Below are 11,423 nucleotides of genomic sequence, written 5' to 3'. Positions count from 1 at the left end.
TCAGCTTGACTTGGGTTCAGTGCCAGTCATTTTGAACTTTTCCCTTCTCTGTGTCCAACAATCCTTTGTTTAGACTTTTATTACATCCTTTGCATCTTCCCGTGTCTACTTTCACCTCCCTGGTTCAGGCTCTTGCTTTCAAAGAAAGCAACGTGAGTGAAGAGAGACAAGCAATGGGAGATCAGAGAAACCTTCACGAGGGGACGAGCATGGAACTCAGAACTTGAAAGATATTCTCCTTAAGTAGAAAAAAATTATTCCAAAATAATGGAACATCAACAATAAAGGTACACCAGGCATAGAAATGCCTGGCATCATTAAAGAAAGGCAAGGAATCTGATGGGGCTTTCAGGTTGGGTATGTAGAGATATTCTCAGTGATTAGGCTGGACCAGTATGTTCATTCCTGGAAGACTTTGAATTTCATTCTGTAGCCAGTGGGAAAATACAGACTCACGTGGCAAGAAAACCTGTTACAAACTATGTGATGCTTAAGAAACAAATGATGTGAGCATTAACTATGGCACTAGGAATTGATATACAACATTTTTTTTTCTTAGAATCAATTGTTTTAGTGGCTAGTTGCTTGTGGGAGTGGGAGGGATAGGAGACGAAGGTACCAGAGATGACTCTGAGTTTGGTAGCCTGGATATTTAAAAGCATGATTAACCTAGAGGAGAAACAGAAATTAAATTTCGTGTTTGTGAATGACAGTAGAGTTTAGTCTTAGGCATGCAGAGTGTGATGTGTCAATGGGATATACAGGTGGAGGTGTCCAAAACACATTATTACCTCTGTGAGCATGATCTTCTTTTTTTTGTTGTTATAATTTTTTTAAAGATTTTATTTATTTATTTGACAGAGAGAGAGAGAGAGAGAGAGAGACAGGAGAGGGAGCACAAGCAGGGGGAATGAGAGAGGGAGAAGCAGGCTTCCTGTCGAGCAGGGAGCCCGATGTGGGGCTCAATCCCAGGACCCTGGGATCATGACCTGAGCCAGAGGCAGACGCTTAACGACTGAGCCACCCAGGCGCCCCTGAGGATGATCTTATAGAAAATCTATTCTTAGCTCCCTGTTGGATATATGGTTTTTATTTATATATTCTATCAACACAAAGACAACCTGTCTGGCCCCAAACCCATCATGATTCCCTTGCCACAAACCATCTTCACCTTCTCACTGCCTCATTTTGGTACCTTTTCATTTCCCAAACTCCTTGTCTACTATCTAGGAGTTGTTTTCAAATCCTCTCCCTCTCTTGATGCTCATATTTACTTAGGCATCAAATTTTTAATGATTTTTCTTTTATAGTGTCTCTCAAGTCCACATATCTTCTGTCTCTTTTAACTCTATTATCTAATTCTGGTCATTTTTTATTCCTTAATGATCACCTCCTAACAAGGCTCCTCCTCCAGCCTGTCCCCCTACAACCCATTCTGTCTACCACAATAAGGTTACTCTTCCTAAAAACCCAAGTTGATCTTGTCACTCCCTTTCTCACAAACTTTCATTGACTTTCTGTCATCACTAAGAGAAAGTTCAAATTCCTTAATATTATAAGATTCATAATATATCTACTCTAGCATTCTCCCCAGCCAAACTGATCTATTTGCATCCGGGAACCTACTTTTCTCTCTCCCAGGCTTGCTTCATCACCTGCAATTGTATTGGAAGTGTATGGAGGATGAAAGATACATTTATAGAAATATTTCGAAATGTAAGAGGAGAAGGGCTTCGTATCCTGGCCAAGTCTCAGATGAGACCCTATTGAATATACCTAGCCAACCTGCCATGCTGGTGGGCTCCTGTCACAGATCTAACATCTAGGAAGAGAAGGAAAAAAGAAAAGAAGAGGAAATGAGGGAAGAAAGAGGAAATAAAAGAAAAAGATGCATAGGAGTTAGCCAGGAATGATGCAAACATCAGAGTTCTAAATAACAGTCTATAAACTTAAAAGCGATTATCCTCTTGTCTCTGAGCTTCTCAAGGGCAGAAACCAGATCTTGATTCTCTCTGTCTCCCAGCACCCAGCACAAAGGCTGGGACATAGATGCTGCTCTGTAAGCAATTTTTAAATCAATTGTCAGCAATTGACTTGTCTTCTTCAACTAAAAGATCTCAGTTCCTTCGCTATTCCCTCAGGTTGTGTTTTGTAATTGTAAAAATTTCTTTTGCTTTTCGGATACTTTTTCCAAGATGTCCAGAACAATATTGAAGGAAAAAAAATCGAACTCGAAAGAGTGTTTAAAATATGGTATATAATGGGGGAAATTGATTTACTCCACCATAGTCTTATTTTTTCAGTACATTTCCAGAACCGTACTTGACTTTGTGTCTCATTTCCAGCTTATGAGCAACTTTAACCATTAACTCATTCTAGCAACAATTATTCACTCCTAGTCACTGCCCTTGCTATGCCGATATAATGTTTTCCCTCTTAATAAATGTATTACTCTGTGCTAGTTGCTAATGAAGTTCATTCTTTTTGCCTCCACCTCTTCTCCATCTTGCCAGACCATTTGGAATTCTAATCCTGTCCTGGATGCTAGCCCTTCTAACTGACGATGGGTGTCATCTGCTAACAGCATGTATCATCTGTCAGCTTTAGGAGCTTATTTTCTGTTCTATCCATGTAAATCATTGATGAAATATTAAAGAATCAGCCCCAGAATGGAATCCTGTGGGACATGATTTCTAATATCTTTCAGTTTGACATGAATGCCACTGATAATGAACTTGTTATAAGACTACCTACCACAGAGCTGCATTTCTCCAGTGTGTTCGTTGAATGCATTCTTGGAGAAGACAATCAGAAGTCTTTCTGGGGCCAAATAGCTATGGAAAAGTTTAGGGAGAAACCGAGCACACTGACTGCCTGTTTTTCTGCTAAGCACTTTATGTATGTTAATTTAATTAATCCTTCCACAACTCTATAAGGCAGTATAGTATAGTAGTTAACACCATGGTTCCTAAGGTTAGATGGCCTGAGGTTGAATTTGTACTCCATCGCTTAGAGCTATCAGATCTTGGCAAGCTATGGAAATTCTCTGTGCTTTAGTTTTATCATCTGAAAAATAAGGAGAACAGAATTCACCTCGGAGGATTTTATTGAAGATTCCATTGCATGTAAAGCACTTAATCAGTGCCTGGCACGTTGAGGGTGTTCTACAAATCTTAGCTATTATTATTATTATCCCATATTCAAGTTGAGGAAACTAAGGCTGGTTTGTAGTGGAGCCAAGACTTGAGACCCAGCGGTGTCTGATTCCAATTCGTAAGTTCTTTCTATTCTATTCGGCAGACTTTTACATTTATATCCCATGTATCTTCAAGAGACTGTGAAAATGACCAGAGCAATCAGAAACACATTTGATTTTTACCAAACACTTTATAATTTAAGCTAACCTTTTTTTGGTGGGAGGGTTTATATTTGATTAAAACCTTTTTAAAAGGTAAGTTATCTTATGAGAAAAACAGTCAACCTAAGTTTAAAATAAAAAACATAAAATCTTAGGTTTGAAAAACTATAGGGATCATCTAATTGAAGCTACTAGCTAATAAGAGACTCCTGGGAGTTTTTTTTCTTCTTACTTTTTTTCCCCCTAGTTATGTAAGTGGTAAGTGCTCAGCATAGAAAACTTGGAAAACCCTGAGAAGCCCAGAGGAAAATCACCCATAATTCAAACACTAATGGTAATCACTATCAATGTTTTCACGTATGTACATTTTAGTGTTATTCTTCCATATACAAATATTTTTTTTTACAAAATGGCTTCACAATATATATGCTACAGTAGCCTGTTTTTCCCACTTAGTAACAGATTATAAGCATTTCCCATGTCATCATTTTATTGATTTTTTAACATCTGTAAAATCTGTAAAAAAAGTAAGTCATATGAGAGTACCATAATAATCTAATCCCCCATTGTTGGACATTTAGGTTGATTCTATTTTTTTCCCTACTATTATAAATAAAACTGTCATGAAGAGCCTTGTATTATGTTGTTGCATAATTCTCTCATTATGTACAAATCCTTTTTATCCTTAACAGATGGTTAGCCAGCCTCTGTTTGATCACTTCCAGTAACAGGGAGCTCACTTCTTTGCCAGACAGCTCATTCCATTTATGGACAACTCTAATTGTTAGAAAGTTCTTTATTTTTAACCAAAATCTGTTCCCTTTAACTTACACTCATTGATTCTAGTTTTGTGGTTTGGAATTACCCAAAGCAATCTTTCCTTTTTGTACTTGGCAGCCCATCAAATACTTGAAAGAGGCCGTAGTGAAACTCCCTAAGTATTCTCTTCCTGAAGATAATTATCCATGCTTATGAATCTTATGATAAAAAAGGATGAGGAACTGGTAGCAGTAGGGGGTTCCTCATGAAAGCTATACATTTGGTAACATAATATTTCCCTTTCTGCTTTGGCCTACTGGAAGCTCAGAGCCTAACTGGTTGCCCCATCTTTGTAACAGTATAACCTTACCATACACATATATTTGCACTATCTTTGCCCTTACGTCCAGTAGGTCTATATTTTTCTGGCTATTATATTTCCTTTAAAAAAAGTACTGAAGTGGATTTCTCTAAGCTCTGTACCTCCATGGTACAAGGTATATTATGATGAAAAAAATTTCTCTATTTCTTTTAGCCATTCTGTGTATGAAATTAGTTGACATTTGGGTGCCCTCCCACACTTTAGTATACACACATGTCTTTTACTCCCCAAAGCTACCAGAGCAATGGAAGAGTTTTAATTCCCTGCCCCTTCTCTCTGTTGGAGAAGCTTAATGGAATGGGAGAATAGAAGGGCATCTCAATCCTCCTGAATCGTTAGTTCCTATCACATTGTCAATATCTCTTCTGTCGTCCAGGAACACCATTTTCTGCTCTTGAAAGAAATTAGAGAGTATATCTTGCCAGCCCTCAGATCATTGATGAACATACGTGTGACACTGTGGGATGGGTAATCCTCCCCACAATACCTCTGAGAGGACAGTATTGTTATCCTCATTTACCCTAAGAGAGCAGAGGCCCAAAAGGCGAGACTTGAACCCAGGTCCCTCTAACTCTGAATCTGAGAGCCCATCCCGGTCCCTAAAAGCCACGGACTTCAGACGAGCTCCGGACTGAGTCAGGCCACAAGGATTCCACTACCATTGGACGGGAGGCAGGCGACTCTGCATGTTCCTCCTTTCATTCAGGAATCCAGCTCTGATTATCCTCTTCCCACAGAGAGAAGTGTGGTGGCTGCCAGTTGCATATGGCTTGACGAAGATAGGAGAGGACATAAAGGCGGCCCCCCTCCTCTCAGTGCTCCTGGATGAGAATCAAGCAGATTGTTTCCTATTTGGAGGAAGTAGATGTGAGAAACCTAAGGCAGCAGGCAAACCTCAAATGGGTGAGAATAAAAAATACTCCCCCGACCCCCTTGGGAGGTTCTGCCTAGAGGAGCCAGGTGTGAAGCCACCGGGGCTGTGTGCGGGCCAGAGAGCTAGAATGCTTCTGCCCCAGGAGCTTCCTTCCTGAATATCCCCTCCTGAAGGGCGGCTGCGATTGCCTTCGGCCTCCCAGGAAGCCCTCTGCTGCTGGCAGGCTGGCCTGTGTAACAGCTCAGAGTTGAAACCCTCTTAAAAATAGCTCTGTTCCCTTCTGGGTTGAGCAACTCACACTTGAAAAGCTCTTTATTCTTTATAATGAATAGAGCAGGGACTTTTCATTGAAAAAGAAGAGCTATAATGCCAAATCAAGGCAGACTGAGGGTAGTTGTTCTTTTGAAGCGGTGGACAGAGAGGCCTTCTGCACTCACGGCTTTCACAGGTATCAACCCTTTCCTTGGATTATTCCTGGAATAGAGGCATAGAGAGGCTTTTGAGCGGCTCTTGCTGTCAAAAGCGTGTGTGTGGCGGGCTGTATTTCAGGTGATGGTGTGAGCTAGAGACCAGCAGAGCAGCCTCGAGTTGAAATGTTGATCTAATTAATTGACTGAAGAAGCCCAAGACCTGAAAGGAAGGTGTAACTCTTTGCTATCCAGACCTCTAAGGTTCATGCCCATACCCTGGAAGGAGCAAGAAGGGCTGAAAATAAAAGGATGGGGTGGGAGGCCAGAAAGCTGATGCCTACCTTGGCAGGGAGCATCACTGTTGGATGTGTGCTGGGGAATCTTGTCTGTCGGAGAGGACAGATTCCTCAATGTACACCTTTCCCAGAAAGAAAAAGGAGAAAGGAGTTTAGAGGGAGAAATGAGATAAAACTCTTAGTCTACAACGTCAAGTCTTGTTTCAAAGTAATGTATTATCTTTAAAGCAAATGAAATGTAGCTCTCGGGATCCCACTGAGCCAGCAAACAGCTCTATCTTAGCTATGACTTGGGTCTCCCACTCTACATTCCAGGGTAAACATCTGGGAGGCATGTGTTGCATTGGAAAGAGGGGCTGGACACCTGAATTAGGGCAATTAAAGCTAGTTATTGGGTAAAAAAACTCCAGATCACAGGGTCTTAAGAAGTTTGTCTCCTCCTCACATGAAGTCCAACACGGATATTCCCAGTCAGGAAGCCATGCTGGACAGCTTGTGTCAAGTGGTAGCTCAGGGATCCTTCCATAATGGGATCTTCCAATCACCCTCTGGGCTTTGCAATCCTTTGCTTCCTGCCACTCAGACCAGAACGTGATTTAAGGTGATAATGGAGAGTCATGAGGGCCAGGCCTAAAAGTGGTGCCCATTACTTCAGCCAGACTCAGGCACTTGGCTCTACTCAAATGCAAGGGGACTGGCAGAGAAGTAGAATTGACCTGTATACCCAGGAAGGACAGATGAAATTGGTATTGATGAAATTTAGCAATCTCTACCAAAATATCTAATTTTCAGGCCATGTGATTTTGTTCTTTTGTTCTCTCTGTTCACTACACAAGGTCCACAGAATCCAGGTGCTCTCTTTTGCAGCAGAATTCAGTGAGGCTACAAGGCATACCCTCTTGTGGTCTTGCTACTTCTCCTGGTAAAGGGCATTTTAGACCCATCAAATCCTAACCCTTCTCTGTCTGGGGAAAATCTCTTTCTCTTTCTCGTCTTTCTCTCAAACTCCTAGTGTAACCTTTTCAACATGCTCAGCTTTCCCCAGAAGATAGGAAACTAAGTTATTCTGAAACAGCTTCAGATTCAGCCAACCAATGGCCCACTATCTTCTTGAAATGAAGGGAGAAGAAAAATAGAACAAGCACAATACAAATCAATATTTCAATAAACCATCATGCCACCAAAGTGCATGAGTTCACTGGCATTCATGAGACATTTGACTCAAGACCCCTATAAACTTTTAAACTCAAGAATGCCGTCTTTTCTTTAGACCTTTTTTACTTCCATCATAACAAGAAATCACTTTTTTTCAGCATCTTTTTCATAAAGACAGAACAGTTGTAATCACCATGATGAGATAAAGAGTACATACAGAACACAGAGTTGGGATGGGGATGTTGGGCAGATGACTCGGCTGTCACCAGCTAGGCAAACTAATGCCACGTACCATTATAAGAGTTGTCCAGAGCCAGATGGCCAGCAAGTAACAAATTGTTACTGACCATGGATCTTTGAATCCCTCATAGACAGTCGACAACTTGGAGTGACAATTGCTATGGTTTGTTTCAATTTTCTCAAGAGACAAGATCTGGTAGGAGTTGATCTGTTTGGTTTTTATGAATTCAAGTCTCTGGACCTTGGGAATTACATTCCATGGGACTGAAGGAAATCCAAGTGCCATTTGACAGCCACAGAAATCTTACAGAATTTGTGGTTCATAAGAGTGGCTTCAAAAGAGAAGATATAGAGAAGTAGTTTGATTATCAGAAAGGGGAAAAGTGGGAATCATGGAAAATACAAATGTTTTCCTTGAAGGCTGATTCATTTTAATACTCATCTAGATTTTACTAAATGGCGGATAATTCATGGTTTTTAAAAGAACATAATAACTGCTATGGACTGAGTGTTTGTGTACCCTCCAAAATTCCTATGTTGAAACCCTAATCCCCAGTGTGATAGTATTAAGCTATGGGGCCTTTGGGTAGTAATTAGGTCATGAGGGTACAGCCATCATGATGGAATTAGTGTCCTTGAACAATCAAATGTGGAATACTGTCTAAAGTTGAGCTTTGTTTGGGGCACCTGGCTGGCTCAGTGGTAGAGCATGAAACTCTTGATCTCAGGGTCGTGAGTTTGAGCCCCACGTTGGGTGTAGAGATTACTTAAAAAGTAAAAACAAACAAACAAAAAAACATTTAATTGAGCTTTGTTTGGGAACCGGCAGTTCATAACAAATTGTTCCTACTTATCTAGATTCGGAAGCAATGGATAAATACATGTAGGTATCAACCAAACAGAGAAAAAACCCTAAGTCCCCATTTTGGGTAAAACTGACAGAAGAACACCACTGTCCCCTAACAATTCCTAATATTTCAACCCTATCTGATCATGGCATGGCTGGGCCACTGCAGGCCTCCCCCGAGGAGACAGCTCAGTGTTTGGTGGAGGAGAAGAGTTTTCTAGAGCAGAGGCAACTTCAAAGAACTCAGAGAGGACTCAGGTAGGCATTTTCAGGGCCTTCTCCACAATTCACTAATCACCAATCATAGGTGGTGGCAGAGGGAGTGGACTAGAAGTGGCAGAAGTTACAAACCGGCCTTTTCTGGAAAGTCCGCCAAGTCAGGACTGCTCAGAGAGGGCTACTCCTGGCAAACACTCTAGTGAACTGTCTTCTCTTACTGCTGCTGTTTCAGTCAATGCTTTGCTGTTTGGTTCATATGAAGATAGAGAAGCAATGTCTATCATTTTTGAAGTTGATACCAAAATAGGAAGAAGAGTTGACATGACAAATGATGAAACCACAATTAAAAATTATCTCAACTGAGCTGCAATCAACTAAGCTGGAATCTCCTAGATATAACTGAACAGCAATAAATATCAAGGCCTTTTGGTAAAAATGTTAAAAAGCAAACTCCATACACATGCAACTGCTCATATACAGGGTGGAGACAGGCAGCTTTGACATCAATTTATATAAAAAACATTCTAGGGGTTTTAGTTTAGTTTAGTTTATATGACAACTCTTATGTGGCCGCTGAAAATGTTAATGCAGTCTCCATCTGCATTTGTTCAATAAATGATTGCTTAGAGTGTATTCTGTGGAAGGTACTGTGGTGAGTTCTCGGAGTTGGCAGTAGCACAGTGTCTGGAGTAATATGTCCAGTGAAAGGCACATACTTTAAGAGCAGCACTAATGAATTAAAATAGAGCATTGGTGGGTAGAGACTTAGTCCTATTTCTTTAGGTTTCCATGAGGCAAATTTTACTAACCCATGGGAACAATATTTGAGTATTTTATTGGTAAGAATCATTTTACCTGGAAATGACAGAAACACTGATATACCTAGCTTAAACAATAAGGAAATTTAGTTTCTTTTATAATTAAAAACAAAACAAAAAACCAAAGAGAGAGCCAACATGTTACCATTGGAGCTGGAGATCTATTTCTCTGCTCTTCTTTGAACTCTGCCATCCTCTGTTTTCTTCAGACTGACTCTTCTTGTGGTTAGAAGGTGGCTACCATCAGTCCTAGAACAAAATGCTTCCTCATTAGAAAATCTCTTTTCCAGGGCGCCTGGGTGGCTCAGTCTTTGGGCATCTGCCTTCAGCTCAGGTCATGATCCCTGCTGAGCAGGAAGCCTACTTCTCCCTCTCCCAGTCCCCCTGCTTGTATTCCCTCTTTCACTGTCTCCCTCTCTCTGTCAAATAAATAAATAAAATCTTTAAAAAAGAAAGGAAGGAAGGAAGGAAAAGAAAGAAAGAAAGAAAGAAAGAAAGAAAGAAAGAAAGAAAGAAAGAAAGAAAGAAAGAAAGAAAGAAAGAAAGAAAGAAAGAAAGAAAGAAAAAGAAAGAAAGAAAGAAAAAGAAAGAAAGAAAGAAAAAGAGAGAAAGAAAGAGAGAGAGAGAAAGAAAGAAAAAGAAAGAAAGAAAGAAAGAAAGAAAGAAAGAAAGAAAGAAAGAAAGAAAGAAAGAAAGAAAGAAAGAAAGAAAGAAAGAAAGAAAATCTCTTTTCCAACCCTTTGAAAAAAGTTCTTATTCAGTCTAATTAGACTAGTTTGTGTTATGTGCCCATCTCTGGTCCAGCAGCAGGCTCTAGAATCATATCATGCACTGATTGGCTGAAGCCTAAACTCTTGAGCCAATCACTTACAAGGGGATTAGCGGTACGGTGATTGGCTTGAGTTGAGAATAAGATCAACTTCCTGAGACATTTAGGCAACAAGTGGGAGAGGGGGGCTTTTATAAATAACATTGCGTTTATGTTTGAAAGGGAGAAAGCAGTGGGAGTGGGTGGTAGATTGGTAACTGGAGGAGAAGTCTGTCTTACTAGGTAGATGGGTTTAGGAGAAGAGAAGCGAGGTAGTTTTCCTTTCTTTTTTAGGAAAACCTCTCTTCTTCTAGTGGTGGAGCCTTTCTTTATGTGGTAATAGCTGTAACTCTTACCTCAAAACCTTGCACAGTGGTCTAGATTCAATTGTTCTGCTTCTCTGTATCTTTGTCAGATATGCCCAGCTAGGTGGGGGTTATGAGGAAGGCTGATTGTCGTCAAGGTCCAAGTTCTAGTCTCCATTATATGTTTACTGGAAATAAAGCTGACCTTTTGATCTTCATCTGTTGGATTCCAGGGTTATTCCCTTTCTAATTTATAATCAGTAGGAGGCATGATTATCACCCCTATGACCCTTAACAAGTGTGCCTTCAGGAGCAAGCCAGCATCTTGAGGATTCTGAGAATTCTGTCACACAGAGGAAATGTAGCTAGAGTACAATATTGAGACATTCAGCTGCCGTCAGATATCTAGATATATCTAGATATATCAGATATTTAGAAAGTTCAAAGGGTGTGAATTTTCACAGGAAGAACTGTGGAGAAGACCGCTCTGCTGGTAATGAGAGCCCTGTCATTGGAAAGATTCACGCACAGACTGGATGACAATCTTTCAAGTGTGCTTTAAAATAGAATTCTTGAACACAGTGATTTCTATAGTATAATCCAACTTTTAGTTCTATGTAGTCCTATTTTGTAGATATTTTAGATCTCTGGTCTTCAAAGTGTGATCCCCAGAGCAGCATAAGCATCACCTGGGAAGTTGTGACAAATGCAGATTATCAGGTCCCACCTAGAACTCCTGCTATGGATTGAATTTTGTTTCCCCCCCCCCAAAAAAAAGATATGTTGAAGTTTTAACCCCTCGTACACCAGAATGTGAATCAAGGTCATTACAGATGCAATTAGCTAATTTAAAAATGAAGTTGTACTAGAGTAGAGTGGACCCTTAATGCGATATGACTGGTATCCTTTTAAGAAGAAGATACAGACCCAGAGACACAGATACAAGAGGTGA

The 11,423-nt window shown here is 40.3% G+C and overlaps 1 long non-coding RNA gene across 2 annotated transcripts in view; it reads right to left on the bottom strand.

The window, feature by feature from the left end:
* Positions 1–992: 992 nt before the first annotated feature.
* LOC113919958 overlaps positions 993–11,423 on the bottom strand; it is a 39,799-nt gene continuing 29,368 nt past the window's right edge. For both annotated transcript variants that reach the window (XR_003519180.2, XR_003519179.2), the window contains exons 2-4: positions 9,504–9,607; positions 6,125–6,201; positions 993–5,347 (exon numbers count right to left, since the gene is read on the bottom strand). This is a non-coding gene — a long non-coding RNA (uncharacterized LOC113919958). The remainder of the gene's footprint in view (positions 5,348–6,124; positions 6,202–9,503; positions 9,608–11,423) is intronic.

Source organism: Zalophus californianus, chromosome 3 (assembly GCF_009762305.2).
Source record: "Zalophus californianus isolate mZalCal1 chromosome 3, mZalCal1.pri.v2, whole genome shotgun sequence".
In the NCBI taxonomy this organism is placed as follows: Eukaryota; Metazoa; Chordata; class Mammalia; order Carnivora; family Otariidae; genus Zalophus; species Zalophus californianus.
The sequence above is the reverse complement of the archived record's forward strand: the minus strand, read 5'-3'. Positions and strand labels throughout refer to the sequence as shown.